At 45.6% G+C, this 18,744-nt stretch overlaps 1 long non-coding RNA gene and 5 pseudogenes across 1 annotated transcript in view; 5 read left to right on the top strand and 1 right to left on the bottom strand.

Annotated features, from left to right (window-relative positions):
* Window positions 1-18,744, bottom strand: part of LOC143958289 (uncharacterized) — a 198,424-nt gene that overhangs the window by 55,407 nt on the left and 124,273 nt on the right. The gene's annotated exons all lie outside the window — the stretch shown is intronic.
* Window positions 17,058-17,174, top strand: LOC143958682 (5S ribosomal RNA; annotated as a pseudogene).
* Window positions 17,340-17,458, top strand: LOC143958310 (5S ribosomal RNA; annotated as a pseudogene).
* On the top strand, window positions 17,569-17,702 carry LOC143958831 (5S ribosomal RNA; annotated as a pseudogene).
* Window positions 18,045-18,173, top strand: LOC143958749 (5S ribosomal RNA; annotated as a pseudogene).
* Window positions 18,281-18,399, top strand: LOC143958655 (5S ribosomal RNA; annotated as a pseudogene).

The following is an 18,744-nucleotide window of genomic DNA, read 5'->3' as shown; positions in this document are numbered from 1 at the left end:
ATTCGATGTGCTGATGTGATTCGATGTGTTGGGGTGATGCAATGTGCTTTGGGCGATTTGATGTGCTGGGGCGATTCGATGTGCTGGGGGAGATGCAATGTGCTGGGGAGATGCGATTCGATTTGCTGGGGCGATGTGATGTGCTGGGGGCGATGCGATGTGCTGGGGCTATGCGATTCGATGTGCTGCTGCAATTCGAAGTGTTGGGGGTGATGCAATGTGCTGGGGTGATGCGATTCGATGTTCTGGGGGAGATGCGATTCGATGTGCTGGGGCGATTCAATGCAATGTGCTTGGGTGATGCGATTCGATGCGATGGGTGATGCGATTCGATGTGCTGGGGTGATGCAATGTGCTGGGGGTTATGTGATTTGATGTGCTGGGGCGATGCGATGTGCTTGGGCAATGCGTTTTGATGCTTTGTGGTGGGGCAAAGCGATTCGATGTGCTGATGTGATTCGATGTTTTGGGGGTGATGCAATGTGCTTTGGGCGATTCGATGTGCTGGGGCGATTCGATGTGCTGGGAGATGCAATGTGCTGGGAGATGCAATGTGCTGGGAGATGCAATGTGCTGGGAGATGCAATGTGCTGGGGGAGATGCGATTCGATTTTCTGGGGCGATGCGATGTGCTGGGGCGATGCGATTCGATGTGCTGATGCAATTCGAAGTGTTGGGGGGTGATGCGATGTGCTTGGGTGATGTGATTCGATGTGTTGGGGGCGGCGCGATTCGATGTTCTGATGCGATTTGATGTGTTGGGGTGATGAAATGTGCTTTGGGCGATGCGATGTGCTGGGGGCGATTCGATGTGCTGGGGGAGATGCGATTCGATGTTCTGGGGAGATGCGATTCCATGTGCTGAGGCGATGCGATGTGCTTGGGCGATGCATTTCGATGCAATGTGGTGGGGCGAAGCGATTCGATGTGCTGATGCGATTCGATGTGTTGTAGGTGATGCAATGTGCTTTAGGCGTTTCGATGCGCTGGGGTTGATGCAATGTGCTGGGGGAGATGCAATGTGCTGGGGGAGATGCGATTCGATTTGCTGGGGCAATGAGATGTGCTGGGGCGATGCGATTCGATGTGCTGATGCAATTCGAAGTGTTGGGGTGATGCAATGTGCTGGGGTGATGCGATTCGATGTTCGGGGGGAGATGCGATGCGCTTGGGTGTTGCGATTTGATGTTCTGGGAGAGATGCAATTCAATGTGCTGGGGTGATTCAATGCGGATGTGCTTGGGTGATGCGATTTGATGCGATCTGTTGGGGGCAATGCGATTCGATGTTCTGATGTGATTTGATGTGTCGGGGGTGATGCAATGTGCTTTGGGCGATGCGATGAGAAGTGTTGGGGAGATGCGATTCGATGTGCTGGGGGCGATGTGATGCAATGTGCTGGGGGCGATGCGATTTTACGGGGAGGGGGGCGATGCGATGTGCTGGGGAAATATTTTCTTATTTTTAACCCGATTATCTATGTAACAGAAAGTTGTTTGTGAAAATAGCTGTAAATAAGCAGTTTTTTAAAATACTCCCACCATCCCATCTAAGACCCCATTCACACATGCGGACATTATGTGCGTAGTTCATCCATTCGTTTGCGGATGAAATACGGTCATACATGCATTCTGTGCTGGGACCGCCCTGTTATCCGCACAACGGAGCGATCCCCACTGAGCAAGCGGATCATCAAGGGGCAGATCATTACTGATCCATCCCGTGTGAAAGGGGCCTAACACCAAAACACAAGCACCATTTTTCAAAATTAATATGCACCGTTTGAACTTCATAAAGTCGTCTTCAATACGTCTAGATGTATAAATGAATTGTGTTGCTGAGATTATTATTTTTTTAATTATTTTTTTTCTTTTTAAATGAAAAGCTGTACAGAAAAAAGTATCAGGGTGGGAAAAGTCTGTTCATTTCAAGAGTGGCATACACACGGCTGGACTGTCCGCCGAAATTCAAGTCCGGCAGGAAGATTGGAGTGCAAAACTACTTTCTAAGTCCGCCGTACTTTCGGGTGAAAAAAGTATGCCGGAGGCTACACACGGCGGGATTGTCCGGCGGACTTGAGTTTGCCGGGCTTTTCCACCCGATTGTTTGATCGTGTGTACGCGGCATTACTGATCATCAGGCAAAGGTGCTTATTTTTGTTTTTGTTTCAGGAGCAACCTTTTTCACAAGCCATAATATGACCCAAGCAACAACATGGATGAGACAGACTTGTGGGTTTGGCCTTTTAAATGTTTAAAGCCTTGATTCTCATTGTTCTTTAAAAAAAAAAAACAAAGAAGGAAAATAAATGGGCGCAACTAGAACTCAATTTCTCTTGCTGGGACTTAGGCCAGCCATACACCAAGTGAATTTATTTCCTGCAACCATGGGTTGCAGGAAAGATGCTTGATTCTACCATCATCAGCAGCACAGACAGTGTTGATTCAGGAATCCCTCCTTCCATGGCCATAGTCTTCTCCCAGCAGGGGAAGCTGTCCCAATGGGAGAAAACGGTGATTATTGGAGGAGCAGAGAAGAAATGCTGAATGACTGTCAGCAGCTCTCCTCTCAGATCTGTGAGAGCCTAGCCAGTGGCTCAGTTATCAGTGCAGAGATGGCGGGGGACAGCTGCAGCATTGGTTTGATGCTGCATCCACCTGGGTAAGTATGAAACTAAGGGAAAAAAATCTCTTGATTATTGCAAAGTCTTAACGTGTATTAAATTGTATACTTACCTGCTCTATGAGATGAAATTGCATAAAGTGGCCCTTACCCTCCTCTTTTGTCAGTGCTCCTCTCTGCTCCTTTTTTCTCTTCACACCCCTAATCGCAAACTGATGCTGCACTGCCTACAACCACAGACACAGCGTGGCTTGGCCCTGCCTCATGCTTGCTCCACATAGGTTTAGACTGACGGCAGAAGCCATTGGCTTTTGCTTTAGCAAATCCTGCGAGAGGGAAGGGGGAGCTGCTACCGACTGGCACAGAGCTGGTCGAGTGGGGACTCTGGTAATTATAGAGTGAGGGGGCAACTGCTACCAAAACATGTGTACCTTAGTGCAGGGAATGTATTAAGGTAAACCATGGTTTTTAGGCTTTAGAACCAAAAACTTGTTTACCAAGGTTACATAGTTACATAGTTAGTAAGGTTGAATAAAGACATCAGTCCATCCAGTTCAACCTGAGTGAGTGTCTACAATTGTCCCTATCCCTTTACATTGCACACTCACATTGGTCCCTACCCTCAAGGAGCCACAATCCAAGATCCCCAGTTGTATACTAGGGCCAATTTTAGACAGAAGCCAATTAACCTAACTGCATGTCTTTGGAGTGTGGGAGGAAACCGGAGTACCTGGCGGAAACCCACGCAGGCACAGGGAGAACATGCAAACTCCAGGCAGGTAGTGTCATGGTTGGGATTTGAACCAGTGACCTTTTTTACTGCTAGGCGAGAGTGCTAACCACTACACCACTGTGCCGCCCTGTTAACATCTTGGCATTTTTCAAGAGGGTTGCGAGTGCCCAAAGCGATTGAATACGGCCACATCTCCCTAAAAGCAACCAATCTCATCTGATCTCGGAGGCTTAGCAGGGTCGGGCCTGGTTAGAGCCTGGATGGAAGACCCCCTGGGAATACCAGGTGCCGTAGGCTTTTTTTTAACATGTTGGCGTCGACGACTTTTTTTATTTTTCTGCTTGTTTGCCGAGCTGACCATTTTGGTGTTTGTCAAGAGGGTTGAGAGTGGCCAGCAAAATCGCCTACGGCCACATCACCCGGAATGTGTCTTATCTCATCTTATCTCGGATGCTAACCAGGGTCGGGCCTGGTTATTACCTTGATGGGAGACTACTTGGGAATACCAGGTGCCGTAGGCTTTTTTTTAATATGTTGTTGGCGTCGACGACCTGTTTTTTTTTTCTGCTTGTTTGCCGAGGTGACCATCTTGGCATTTGTCAAGAGGGTTAAAGGCAATACAATATTTACTGCCATCAATATTGCCTACCCCATTGATCAAAGCAACGGGAACATCACAGCTTTCATTTCAATAGCTGTATGTTCCCGGCCACACGCCATCGCAGTCAGCCCCTTCCCCTTGTCCGGGCACTTTGATAGACAGATCACCCGCAGGATTTGATCTGTCTATCAAAGTCCCCGGACAAGGGGGAGGGGCTGTATGTGACGGCGTGTGGCCGGGAACACACAGCTATTGTTCCCGACGCTGTGATCAAACAGGCGGCAGAGGTAGCTCTCCTCTCTTCCCTTCACAGGCTAGCTGCAATAATGAGGGGACACTCTGGCTGCAATAATAGGGGGACACTGGTTGGCTGCATCTGAGGGGCACTGGTGAGGCTGCATAGATCTCTTTTATCATGTGTGCAGTTTCTGACCATCTCCTGTACCACGCCCTCTGTCTCTGACCATCTCCTGTACCATGCCCTCTGTCTCTGACCATCTCCTGTACCATGCCCTCTGTCTCTGACCATCTCCTGTACCATGTCCCCAGTCTCTGACCATCTCCTGTACAAAAATATTTTAAAAAAAAATATGTTTCGGTATCGGTGCTGTTTCGGTTTTCGGCCTAGTGTATTGTTCATTTTCGGTATCGGTTTTGGCACCAAAAAACCCATTCGGCGCACCCCTAATTTTGAGGGATATTTATTATAACAAAAAGTAAAAAATGCATCTTTTTTCAAAATTGTCGCTCTATTTTTGTTTATAGCGCAAAAAATAAAAACCGCTGGGGTGATCAAATACCACCAAAAGAAAGCTCGATTTGTGGGAAAAAAAAGGATGTCAATTTTGTTTGGGAGCCACGTCGCACGACCGCACAATTGTCAGTTAAAGCGACGCAGTGCCGAATCCTAAAAAGTCGTCTGGTCTTTGACCAGCAAAATGGTCTGGGGCTGAAGTGGTTAATATATATGTATAATTTTTATTTTTTTACACATAAGCTCAATGACCTAATCGAGGTGTGCCCAACTGCTGGCCCTCTGATGTGGCCCGCCATGTCTTGCTCTGAGATGGCGGGTCAGCATGCTCAGATCGCGGGTTCCCGACCCGCCATCTCTGAGCATCAGCGCAAAGAACGGAGCTGTCGCTAGAGGAAGCAGAGCCGATGCTTCCTGTATAGCGCCAGCTCCTTCACAGGCGGAGTGATACCAAATGTACTACCGCCTGTGACAGGAAGCATTCTCTCTGCTCTCTACAGCAGCCGCATGCTTCTGTTTTCTGCCACACTAATGCATGGGAACCCGCGATTTGGACGCAAGTACCAGAGCCGACCAGCAGTAACTGCCACCAGTAACAGCCAGAAGTACAAGTACCTACAAGTAAATGAATTTTGTTGCTGAGATTATTATTTTTATTTTTTTAATGAAAAGCTGTACAGAAAAAAGTAGCCGCCGGGTGTAGATACACACACACACACACACACACACACACACACATAACGAGATACATATATATATATATATATATATATATATATACACACACACACACACACACAAGATGCATATATAACAAGAGATATGTGTGTGTATGTATATATCTATATAGATATATCTATATCTCTTGTTATATATGTATCTTGTTATGTGTGTGTATGTATATATCTATAACAAGATACATATATAACAAGCGATATAGATATATCTATATAAATATATACATACACACACATAAGATACATATATAACAAGCTATATATCTCTTGTTATCTAGATATATCTGCACTTCATTTACAATTTGTATATTTATAAGCTTCCTTCCTTTTGTTGCTTGTTTTTTGTTGTTATAAATGCAGTATATTTCCTGGTTCCTGGGGGGAGGAGGGGAGGAGAGGTTTGCATAGCTAAGGGGCGGTAACTTCCTCTGACACTGCCGTTGCTATGAAAACCTGACCTGAAACCTATTTCACTGCTTGTGTAGCACTGAGCATGTGCGAGATTTGCAAGGCTGAGATCCAGGAAGAAATACAGTATGGCTTCAGATGCCCAAACCTAAGATGGCCACGGTCTGCTGAAAGTTTATAAAGTTACAAAATGCTGTAATAACCTAACAAAACGGACCTTTGTTTACAGACTAACTTTACTAGAATGCATTAGGCTTGTGTATGATAGGTTATTTTTATTTAAAAAGTCTAATTTTGGCAGGACAACCACTTTAACCACTTCAATACAGGGCACTTTCACCCCCTTCCTTCCCAGCCCAATTTTCAGCTTTCATCGCTCTCGCGCTTTCAGTGACAATTGCGCGGTCATGCTACACTGTACCCAAATGAAATTGTTATCATTTTGTTCGCACAAATAGAGCTTTATTTTGGTGGTATTTATTCACGACTCCGTTTTTTTTTGCGATATAAGCGCAAAAAAGCGGAAATTTGGGAAAATATTTTCTTTTTTCTATTTGAAAAGAAATCCAATAAAATCAAATTTTGTCATAAATTTAAGCCAAAATGTATTCTGCTACATGTTTTTGGTAAAAAAAATTCCGTTAAGTGTATAATAATTGGTTTGTGTGATCACGGACATATGTACGCAAATGATCATGTACATATGTGTGCAGGTGATCACGTACATATGTGTGCAGATAATCATTGGGACATGTGATTTTAGTGGGACATATGTGGGGGACATGTTTTTATTATTAGGGACATGTGTTTTTATTATTTGGGGACATGTATGTTTTGGGACATGTGTGTTTTGGGGACATATGTGGGGACATTGTGTTTGTACTGTGTGGTGTGTTGTGTGTTGACACTACACTGATGATCAGTGAGTAAAAAGCTGTGAAAAGCAGCCCATACTCACTGATCATCAGCCGGCTGCAGCGATCCGCTCTCCTCTCCTCTGCGATGACTTCCGTGTGAGGAGAGGAGAGCCGATTGCCTAGCAACCGGCTGTTTGTTTACATCACATGACGGCCGTGATTGGACACGGCCATCATGTGATCAGGAGGGCCAATCACAGAGCCCTCCTGCCGATCTGAGATGTGCCGTGTCCGGGTGACACGAGCACATCGGGATCGCGCCGCTGCGCGGGCGCGCGCGCGCGATCCCGCTACTCCTAAAGGACGTTCCTGAACGTCCTATCAGGAGCAGGCGGCTCCCACCCGGCCGTATATATACATTGGCCGGGTGGGAAGTGGTTAAGAGACACACAGCGCGACTCGCGCATGCGCAGTAGGGAACCTGGCAGTGAAGCTGTAATGCTTCACTTCCCGATTCCCTGACAGAGGATGGCGGCAGGGGCAGCAGCGACAAGAGTGATCGCTCGTCATCTGGCGCCGACATCGCTGGACCCTGGGACAGGTAAGTGTGATTTTATTAAAAGTCAGCAGCTGCAATATTAGTAGCTACTGGCTTTTAATATTTTTATTTTAGGTGCAGAACCACTTTAAGGTCTGAGTCTATCTTTTTTTGATTTCTCCTCTCCACCTTTGTCTGTGACAAGTCTGGGACATCATGCCTCATTAGCATTAAAAAATAAATAAATAAATAATATCACACCTGTTCAGTATTGCTCTTCAATGTTGATGTATATGTTCTACTGAAACAGACATCTGAGTCTCAAATTGCTTCATAATTGTCACGTTATAAAAGTCTAATCTCTTTACGCGCAAAAACAATTCTCCCCAAATATGCAAATCATAGAACTCATTTTAAAGCGGAGGTCCACCCTAAAGTGGACCTTCCGCTCATCAGAACCCTCCCCCCCTCCGGTGCCACAATCGGCACCTTTCAGGGGGGAGGGGGGTGCAGTTACCTGGATAATCCAGGTAACTGCACCCACTTCCGGGATAGCTCTCTGCGGAAAGGGGCGTAACTTACGCCTCTTTCCGCAAGTGCCCACCCCTTCCCGCAAGTGCCCCGCTGCCTGCTGGGAAACACACAGATCCCAGAGGCAGCGGGGAGCGTCCTTATTGCGCAGCGCGATTCGCGCATGCGCAGTAGGGAACCGGGAAATGAAGCCGAAAGGCTCCATTTCCTGATTCCCATACCCAAGATGGCGGCGGCAGGACCCGACAGACGACCTAGAGATCGGCTTCGGGTGCCGACATCGCGGGCGCGCTGGACAGGTAAGTGTCACTATTTTAAAAGTCAGCAGCTGCAGTATTTGTAGCTGCTGGCTTTTAAAAAAAAAAAACGCGGAGTCCCGGTGGACTCCCGCTTTAATAGATGTCGTTTTAATTTTCTGCCTTAGTACCTGAAATTTTAAGTTTTAGCCCAGTTTCACACTGCTGCGATCTCAGACATAGCATGTGATTCGCCCCCGCACTGCAGGTGTCGAATCACATGCGCTTTCTATGTAATGCCAGTACAGGCACACAGTTGTATGTCTGAACTCACATTAAATTCACAGGGAAAAACAAAAGTAATGGGACCCCCTCCCACACTGAAAATCGGATGGCATAGGTGTTCTTACCTATGCAAGTTCACAGTTCACACTGCGATCTGTGAACCAATCTGGTGGTGTCAATAACAATGTAATGACATCTGCCGTGGTTTGCAGAAGCCAGTGTGAACTGCCTGTGGGAGAGGAGCGATGTGGGAACAAATGCTGGAATTGCACTTGTTCCTACATTGCAGCAGTGTGAACCTAGGCTTAGGGCCAGTTCACACCAGATGCCGTTCTGTGTGATTTTCTCTGCGCTAAAAAAGCATATTTATCTAATACATTTTCCATGTATTCCAATGGCTCTAGTTCACACCAATGCAGTCAGTTCGTCAGTTTCTGCATGGTAAACTGACTGGAACTGACTGCACTGGTGTGAACTAGAGCCATTGGAATACATGGAAAACACTGTGTATGCATATAATGCATAAAAAAGCGCACGGAACTGCATGCAGTGAGACTTTGGGTTGATTTTTCAGACATTTATGTGGGTTCATACAAATAAATCCCTTCAAATCACCCTTGAAGTCACCAAAAGTAGTACAGGCATTACAACAAAGTCGGCGTTGCACCAATTTGGACGGTGCCATTGCCGGCAATAGTCAAATCGACTCAATGTGAATGTGGGCTATTTTTTTTTTTAACAAAGTTACATGGCCCTTTGTCATTTCCAGCAGCAATGCACATGATGATGGTGGCTCACATTTTTAAAACCATCATACCTCCTTCCTGGTCAACGGGGAATGGCGGTAACGTCAGGGTGAGCGGCGTGCTGACGTTACCGCCATTCCCCGTTGACCAGGAAGGACGGGCAGTGTTAATAGGAGAGAGCCGGCCGGCTCGTGATTGTACTTACGCTTGTACTCAACTGGAAATTTGTGAGTTTGTTTTACTTTTATTTCGTTCGGATTAAAAATTTTATGCGGAATTACGCTATGGGAGCCTTTCTTTCTTTTTTTACCTAATAATTACGGTGGAATGTGAGACGCTGTAAGAAAGAGATATAAGAGGTGGAGACGCCAGCAGAACCCATTGGAGAGACCAGGAACGATCGTTTTTCTTCATGCTTGTACGATCTCCCTAAAAAGAGATCTTGGCAGCTGGTAAGCCTCATTGAAATAGGTGGTGGATAGAACTTTCTCTTTGGGCGCACCTGCTATACATCTGAAGGGTGTTTGTAAAGAGTCACTTCAATGGACTAAATTCATACCTTTGTGCTTCCCTCCTTTTGGACTTTTTATGTGTTTTAAGTTTGATGATTTTTTACACAATTTTTGATAGTACACACTGTCAAGCCTTATTATAGGCTTTCCTGTAGGTAAAAGTTAAAAAAATTAGTTTACAACCACTTTAAGGCTGATAGTACATTATTAATGTTAGGTGCCTTTCACACATGGCATGTCCATTTTGACAGACTGCTAGCTCAGCGATGATCACTCTGTTTATGAGTTGCATTTAAAGCGGAGGTCCACCCTAAAATGGACCTTCCGCTCATCGGATTCCTCCCCCCCTCCGGCACCACAATTGGCACCTTTCAGGGGGGAGGGGGGTGCAGTTACCTGGATAATCCAGGTAACTGTACCCACTTCCGGGCTAGCTCTCTGCGGAAAGGGGCGTACATTACGCCCCTTTCCGCAAGTGCCTGCCCCCTTCAGCAAGTGCCCCGCTGCCTGCTGGGAAACACACAGATCCCAGAGGCAGCGGGGACCGTCCTCATTGCGCAGCGCGGCTCGCGCATGCGCAGTAGGGAACCGGGAAATGAAGCCGAAAGGCTCCATTTCCTGATTCCCATACCCAAGATGGCGGCGGCAGCACTCGAGTGTCGATCTAGAGATCGGCTTCGGGTGCCGACATCGCGGGCGCGCTGGACAGGTAAGTGTCACTATTTTAAAAGTCAGCAGCTGCAGTATTTGTAGCTGCTGACTTAAAAAAAAAAAAAAAAACGCGGAGTCCCGGCGGACTCCCGCTTTAAAAATGGAAAGGTAGAAAAAGTAAAAAGCCCCACCTACTCAATGGGCAGGGGCATTTTGAAAGCTCTAAATACAGTGCTTCCAAGCCGCTCAAAAATGCTGCTTGGAGGAATTTTTCTAACATCCCGCAAGTGCACTGCCCCAGTGCAAGTGCACTCCAAGCCTGACCCTGCTTAGCATTGAAGATCAGACAAGATCGGGTGCATTCAGGGTTATGTGGCTGTAGGCAATCTTGCTGGCCACTCTCAACCCTCTTGACAAACGCCAAGATGGTCACCTCTGCAAACAAGCAGAAAAATAAAACAGGTCGTCGACGTCAACAACATATTAAAATAAAAATGCCGGGAGGGCGTGGCTTGCCTAGAGAGAGGATGGCTGCTTAAGCTTTTTGCTCCGTCTTACCTCACCTTTCTTGAATGGTAAGGTCGTAAAGACCGTCTCCCCAGTGTTTCCAACACGGTCTTTTATAATGGCAAGCCCCTTCCAGTCTTGTAAGGCGATGTGACTTTCTAGGTCCATTTCTTCTTTAGCCTTCCCCCTGTCCATGTTGGGTTTCCAGCTTTCAAGGATGTCTTCCATCTTTGGTTGGTTTGTTGTCCATCCCTGTCCTGATAGGAGGATACAACATTGTAACAAGTTAGGGTTCACTGTCTGGTCACAAGCAAAGGCCAGTGCTCCAATTTTAAAAAAATGCTGCCAATCTCTTGTCTGAAAAACTGGCATCCTGGGAGACAGAAGAAAGCTTTTGCAAGCAAAACCTATACATAAAAAAAAAGGTAAGGGTTTTTCCTTGGATAGTTTTTTCTTCATACGCTATAAGGCTTGATTCACACCCATGCATTTTTTGTGCTTTTTGCATTCTGCAGATTTTCATTACAGTCCACTTAACATGTTTTCATATGGAACACGTTCTGTAGTACAAATCTCCAAAATGCACAGGCGTGAATCCAGCCTAAGTGCCCATGCACACTGCAGCTTCTAAATCTGTCCAAGGTCTGATTCACACTTGTGCAGGTTGCAGTTTGCATATTGCAGGCGTATTTAGCATTTTTCAATGCACATCTTTAGATCATTTAACCACTTTCAGACCGGACCAATTTGCTGGTCAAAGACCAGACCACTTTTTGCGATTCGGCACTGCGTCGCTTTAACTGACAATTGCGCGGTCGTGCGACGTGGCTCCCAAACAAAATTGACGTTCTTTTTTTCCCACAAATAGAGCTTTCTTTTGGTGGTATTTGATCACCCCTGCGGTTTTTATTTTTTGCGCTATAAACAAAAATAGAGCGACAATTTTGAAAAAAACGCATTATTTTTTACTTTTTGTTATAATAAATATCCCCCAAAAATATATAAAAAAACTTTTTTTTCCCTCAGTTTAGGGGCCGATACATATTCTTCTACATATTTTTGGTCAAAAAAATCACAATAAGCGATTATTGATTGGTTTGCGCAAAAGTTATATCGTTTACAAAATAGGGATAGTTTTATAGCATTTTTATTAATAATTTTTTATTATTATTTTTTTACTAGTAATGGCGGCGATCAGTGATTTTTATTGTGACTGCGACATTGTGGGGGACCCATCGGACATTTTTGACACATTTTTGGGACCATTGTCATTTACACAGTAATCACTGCTATATAAATGCAGTGATTCCTGTGTAAATGACACTGGCAGTGAAGGGGTTAACCAGTGGGTGGCAGTGTAGGGGTTATGTGTTCCTAGGGGTGTGTTACTAACTGTGGGGGGGTTGGGCTTTCATTTAGTGAACACTGATCTCTGCTCCAATCACATGGAGCAGAGATCAGCGTCACTAGTTGCTAGGCAGAATGGAGAAATGCTGTTTACTCGGCATTTCCTCCATTCGACCGATCCGTGAGATGATCGCGGGGATGCCCGCGGCGATCGAGTCCGCGGGTCCCGCAACCGGACTCACGGGGGTCCCGACCAGCGCGGGAGCGCGCCGCCGGCGGCACGCTCCCGATGGCAGGGCGCCATTGAATATTGCACATACCTGTACGCCAATATGCCTGCCCGTGCCATTCTGTCGACGTACATCGTCGTGCGCTGGTCGGGAAGTGGTTAAACCATCTAATGTAACCAAAAAACAGAAAATCCCTGGCCCTTTCCAAAAAATGCACAGATGTGAACTACATCCATAGGAAACCATGTTAAATGGACTGTAGGGTATTTATGCAAAACTGAAAATGCACAAAAAAAAAAGCATAGGTGTGCTTTTTTATGCATTTTACACCAGACTATTGACTATTAGGCCTCATTTACACTGGCACTGTCAAGGCTGCATCTATAGTCATTTAGAGGAAATTTCTAAATAAAATATAATGGATTTTATGGCTGGATTCACACTAACGCGTTTTTTGATGCATTTTGCAGAAATGCAGGGACATTTTTTTTTTAACATGGGTTCCTATGGAACATGTTCACATCAATGCATTTTTGTGCCTCGGCATTTTTGGAAAGGGCGGGGCATTTTTTTCACACTGGAGTGGTGCGCTAGCAGGGCAGTGAAAAAAGTCCTGCTAGCCGCATCTTTGGAGCGGTTTATTCACCGCTCCTACTCATTGAAATTAACCCTTTTTGGCCGCTAGCGGGGGTTAAAACTGCCCCACTAGTGGCCGCATACCGTCGCTAAAACGACGGTAAAGCCCCGCTAAAAATAGCAGCACTTTACCGCCGACACCCGCACCGCCCTAGTGTGAAAGGGTATGCACACTGGTTTTGAATGCATTTTAGGTGCAGTCAGTTGCTTTGAGAGAAAATAGAATTGTGTGCATCCAGGAGCCAATTAGATGCTCAAAATGCATATACAATGCCACCAAGGCTTGGTTCACATTGGGTGCAATGCCAGATATTGCATGCAATTTGCACCGCATTGCTGTGCAGATCACATGTCATGCAAATGCAACCAGTTTGTTTGGCTGAATAGCCTTACAAATGGTATGGCTGAATTTGCATTGCATTCTGAGCAAACTCGTGCAAGACTCTTTTTTAATCTGAACCAGAAATGGATCCCATGGGTATTCACGCCCATGCGATCTGATTCCTGTCTGAATTCACAGTTTGCACTGTGATCCAATCCGGGAGTCAACTTTGTATCGACACATGCAGTGGTTCGCCGAGGGCAGTGTGAACTGCTGGCAATTCAGGTGCACTGGATTCACAGAGTTTCCCACATCGCACCAGTGTGAACTGAGCCTAAAACTCTTTTGAAGCAGGAACATCTAAGGCTGAGTTCCCATCTATGCATGTTGCTTTTGAGCGTTTCTGCAGTGCCTTTTGCGGTGCTTGCCGCATTTTTGGACACACGTTTTTACCGCATTTTGCTTATTTTTATTTATTTTTTACACTGTGGTTGCTTAGCAACCAGCTATATACAGTGAAAAAAAAATTGAAGAAATGCAAATTGTGGCAAAAAACGCAGTACTTTCATGCTTAAGGTTTCATGTACAATGGGCTACATTTACTTCACAAATAACCCTATGTGTAGAGTTCTAGGTAGTTAGAGCCATTACAAGAAGTTCTTTGACAAAACTGATAATGGCTGAAAAAAATAAAAAAATGGGTAGAGAGGTGCCCAGGTGTGGTTTGTGGGGGGTTTTTTATTTATTTTTTTCCAGTAAAATGGAGAATAGTTAGACCCACTTTCAGGTTTACAGTAAAATTCTTCTTAAATTATCAATTAAAAAAATGCATAGGTTTAAAAACATAGTTAAAATGTTATCTTACAGTGATTCTTTATACCATAGAAAGGTTATCTTGTACCAGTCCAGTTGTTCCCAGCCCTATCAAGGCTCATACAGAGGGTAGATTGCGATAATCCACCATCCAGAGATGCTGTCAGGTGTGTGCCTGCTCCAGTTTGCCTGTCCAAGATTACATGCATTTGTGTCCGTGCTTGTGTACCCACTTCTATGGCCAGCCAGCATGACACTGATGCACACCTCTGCCAGCGGCTCTGTATGGAAGATGACACTAATTCTGTATTTTAAATTATTTTCTTGGAAGTTATTTTTTTAGGATCCTTTCAAACATGTGCTTGGGTTATTTGAAGTTTTTGCAAAAAAAAAAATAAAAAAATAAAACACCCCACAAAATGCTGGTAAACTGCACCGCATCAGTGTGAAAGTGGCATAATAGCTGTTAGCTCCATTTTTGTTTTCTAGGTGCTATTATGTTCATTGCTAAGTATAGCTGCTTATTATGCCCAGTGATATGCTTAACCACTTTCAGACCAGACCATTTTGCTGGTCAATGACCAGAGGTCTTTTTACAATTTGGCACTGCGCTGCTTTAACTGGTAATTGCGCGGTCATGCAATGTTGTACCCAAACAAAATTTGCATCCTTTTTTTCCCACAAATAGAGCTTTCTTTTAAAGGTATTAAACTGACTCTACGATTTTTATTTTTTGCGATATAAACGTAAAAAGACCGCAAATTTTGAAAAAAAAATGATATTTTCTACTTTTTGTTATTAGAAAAATCCAATAAACTCAATTTTAGTTATACATTTAGGCCAAAATGTATTCAGCCACATGTCTTTGGTAAAAAAAGTCAATAACTGTATATTTATTGGTTTGCGCAAAAGTTGTCACATCTACAAACTAAGGTACGTTTTCTGGAATTTACGCAGCTTTTAGTTTACGACTGCCTATCTCATTTCTTGAGGTGCTAAAATGGCAGGGCAGTACAAAACCCCCCCAAATGACCCCATTTTGGAAAGTAGACCCCCTAAGGAAATTGATAAGAGGCATGTTGAGCCCATTAAATATTTTATTTTTTTGCCTCAAGCGATTGAATAATGACAAAAAAATTTTTTATTTATTTTACACAAACCAAGCACCGCCTTCAGGCTTTCTAAGGGCGTAAATTTTTGATTTCAATTCTCACTACCTATTACAGTTTTGAAGGCCATAAAATGCCAAGATGGCACAAAACCCCCACAAATGACCCCATTTTAGAAAGTAGACACCCCAAGCTATTTGCTGAGAGGCATGTTGAGTCCATGGAATATTTTATATTTTGCCACAAGTTGCGGGAAAATTACAAACTTTTATTTATTTTTATTTTTTTTCACAAAGTTGTCACTAAATTATATATTGCTCACATATGCTATGGGCATATGTGAAATGACACCCCAAAATAAATTCTGCTGCTTCTCCTGAGTACGGGGATACCACATATGTGGGACTTTTTGGGAGCCTAGCCACGTACGGGGCCCCGAAAACCAAGCACCGCCTTCAGGCTTTCTAAGGGCGTTACAGTTTTGAAGGCCATAAAATGCCAAGATGGCACAAACCCCCCCAAATGACCCCATTTTGGAAAGTAGACACCCCTAAATTTAGGGGTACACTAGTGAGACTAGGTAATAAATGGCGGGTGCCCTGAAACTATAAAAAAATAACTAACCAACCAGCGTCACCTGTAACAGTTATATGGTGATCACTGGTGAAAGGGTTAACTAGGGGGCAATCAGGGGGCTTTATGCGGTAGTATATGGGGGTCCCTGGCGCTATAAAAAGCTGCGGCGAACCTAAATACCTACCTGCCTAACTAGCGTCACCTGTGACACTAATACAGCGATCAGAAAAACGATCGCTTATTAGGCTGGGTTCACACTGGAGCAATGCGGGAACGCCACGAATCCGCGGCGGGTTCCCGCATCGCATGCCTCCCGGCGGCAGTTCACACTGCCCTATGCGAACTGCTGGGAGTGTCAGTGAAATGTTAATGACACCCCCAGATCAGTTCGCATATCGCAGTGCGATCTGCAAACTCGGATCGCATGGTGTGAACACCCATGCGATCCGATTCTGCTGCGGACCAAAAAAAGGGTCCCGTGCGAGTTTGCGGCGGGTGCGACGCAAATTCAGCCATACTATCTGTATGGCTGAACTCGAATCGCACAGAGATCGGATGTGATTTGCACTGCAGTGCGGTGCGAATCACATCCGTTATCATAAACCGCTGCAATGTGAACCCAGCCTTAGTGACACTGGCGACGGGGGGTGATCACGGGGTTAAACCTTTATTGGGGGGGTTAGGGGGGTACCTTAGAACTAAAGGGGGCTAACCCTAACTGCCCTAACAGTTATTACAGTCACAAATGACACCCCCCGGGTGATCAGGGGGTTAAACCTTTATTAGGTAATAAATGGCGGGTGCCCTGAAACTATAAAAAAATAACTAACCAACCAGCGTCACCTGTAACAGTTATATGGTGATCACTGGTGAAAGGGTTAACTAGGGGGCAATCAGGGGGCTTTATGCGGTAGTATATGGGGGTCCCTGGCGCTATAAAAAGCTGCGGCGAACCTAAATACCTACCTGCCTAACTAGCGTCACCTGTGACACTAATACAGCGATCAGAAAAACGATCGCTTATTAGGCTGGGTTCACACTGGAGCGATGCGGGAGGGTTGAGAGTGCCCAGCAAGAGTTCCCACGGTCAGATCACCCTGAATACACTCGATTTTGTCTGATCTTGAATGCTAAGCAGGGTCAGGCCTGGTTAGCTCCTGGATGGGAGACCGCCTGGGAATGCCGGGTGGCGTAGGCTTTTTTTAAATATGTTGTTGGCGTCGACGACCTGGTCTATTTTTCTGCTTGTTTGCCGAGGTGATCATCTTAGCGTTTGTCAAGAGGGTCGAGAGTGGCGAACCAGATTGCCTACGGCCACATTACCCTGAATGCGCCCGATCTCGTCTGATCTAGGATGCTAAGCAGGGTGGCGCCTGGTTAGTACCTGGATGGAAGACCGCCTGGGAATACCAGGTGCCAGGTCGGGCCTGCTTAGTACCTGAATGTGAGACTGCCTGGGAATACTTGGTACCGTAGGCTTTTTTTTAATGTGTTGTTGGCGTCGACGACCTGTTTTATTTTTCTGCTTGGTTGCCGAGGTGACCATCTTGGCATTTGTCAAAAGGGTTGAGAGTGGCCTAGAAAGATCACCTACGACCACATCAGCCTGAATTTGCCCGATCTCATCTGATCTCGGATGTTAAGCAGGGTCGGGCCTGGTTAGTACCTGGATGGGAGACCGCATGGGAACACCAGGAGCTGTAGGCTTTTTTTTTTAATATGTTGTTGACGTCGATAACCTCTTTTATTTGTCTGCTTTTTTGCCGAGGTGACCATTTTGGTGTTTTTCAATAGGGTTATGAGTGGCCAGCAAGATCGCCTTCGGTCACATTGCCCTGAATGCGCCTGATCTTGTCTGATCTCGGATGCTAAGCAAGGTCGACTAACCAGGGTCGGGCCTGGTTTGTACCTGGAATGGGAGACCGCCTGGGAATACCAGGTGCCGTGGGCTTTTTTTTTAAATGTTGGCGTCGACGACCTGTTTTATTTTTCTACTTGTTTGCTGAGGTGACCATCTTGGCGTTTGTCAAGAGGGTTGCGAGTGGCCAGCAATTTTGCCTATTGCCACATCACCATGAATGCTCCCGATCTTGTCTTATCTCGTCTGATCTCGGATGCTAAGCAGGGTCAGGCCTGGTTAGTTCCTGGATGGGGGACCGCCTGGGAATACCAGGTGACGTAGACTTTTTTTTAATATGTTGTTGGCATTGACGACCTGTTTTATTTTTCTGCTTGTTTGCGGAGGTGACGATCTTGGCGTTTGTCAAGAGGATTGACAGTGGCCAGCAAGATCGCCTATTGCCACATCACCCTGAATGCTCCTGATCTTGTCTTATCTCGTCTGATCTCGGATGCTAAGCAGGGTCAGGCCTGGTTAGTTCCTGGATGGGGGACCGCCTGGGAATACCAGGTGCTGTAGGTTTTTTTTTTGATATGTTGTTGGCATCGACGAAGTTTTAATTTTCTGCTTGTTTGCCGAGGTGACCATCTTAGCGTTTGTCAAGAGGGTTGAGAGTGGCCAGTAAGATCGCCAAAGGCCATATCACCCTGAATGCGCACGATCTTGTCTGATCTCGGATGCTAAGCAGGTTCGGGTCTGATTAGTGCCTGGGTGGGAGACCTCCTGGGAATACCAGGTGCCGTAGTCTTTTTTTAATATGTTGTTGGCGTCTACGACCTGTTTTATTTTTCTGCTTGTTTGCTGAGGTGACTATCTTGCTAAGCAGGGTCGGGCTTGGTTAGAACCTGGATGGGATTCCGCGTAGGAATTCCAGGTGCCGTAGGCTTTTTATTAATATGTTGTTGGCGTCGACGACCTGGGCTATTTTTCTGCTTGTTTGCCAAGGCGATCATCTTGACGTTTGTCAAGAGGGTTGAGAGTGGCCAGCAAGATCGCCTACGGCCACATCACCCTGAATGCCCCCGATCTTATCTTATCTCATCTGATCTCAAATGCTAAGCAGTATCGGGCCTGGTTAGTACCTGGATGAGAG

Source organism: Lithobates pipiens, unplaced genomic scaffold (genome assembly GCF_037356315.1).
Source record: "Lithobates pipiens isolate NorthernLeopardFrog02 unplaced genomic scaffold, aLitPip1_a1.2 Scaffold_61, whole genome shotgun sequence".
NCBI lineage: Eukaryota > Metazoa > Chordata > Amphibia > Anura > Ranidae > Lithobates > Lithobates pipiens.
Note: the sequence above shows the minus strand (reverse complement) of the source record. Positions and strands in the feature narration are given on the sequence as shown.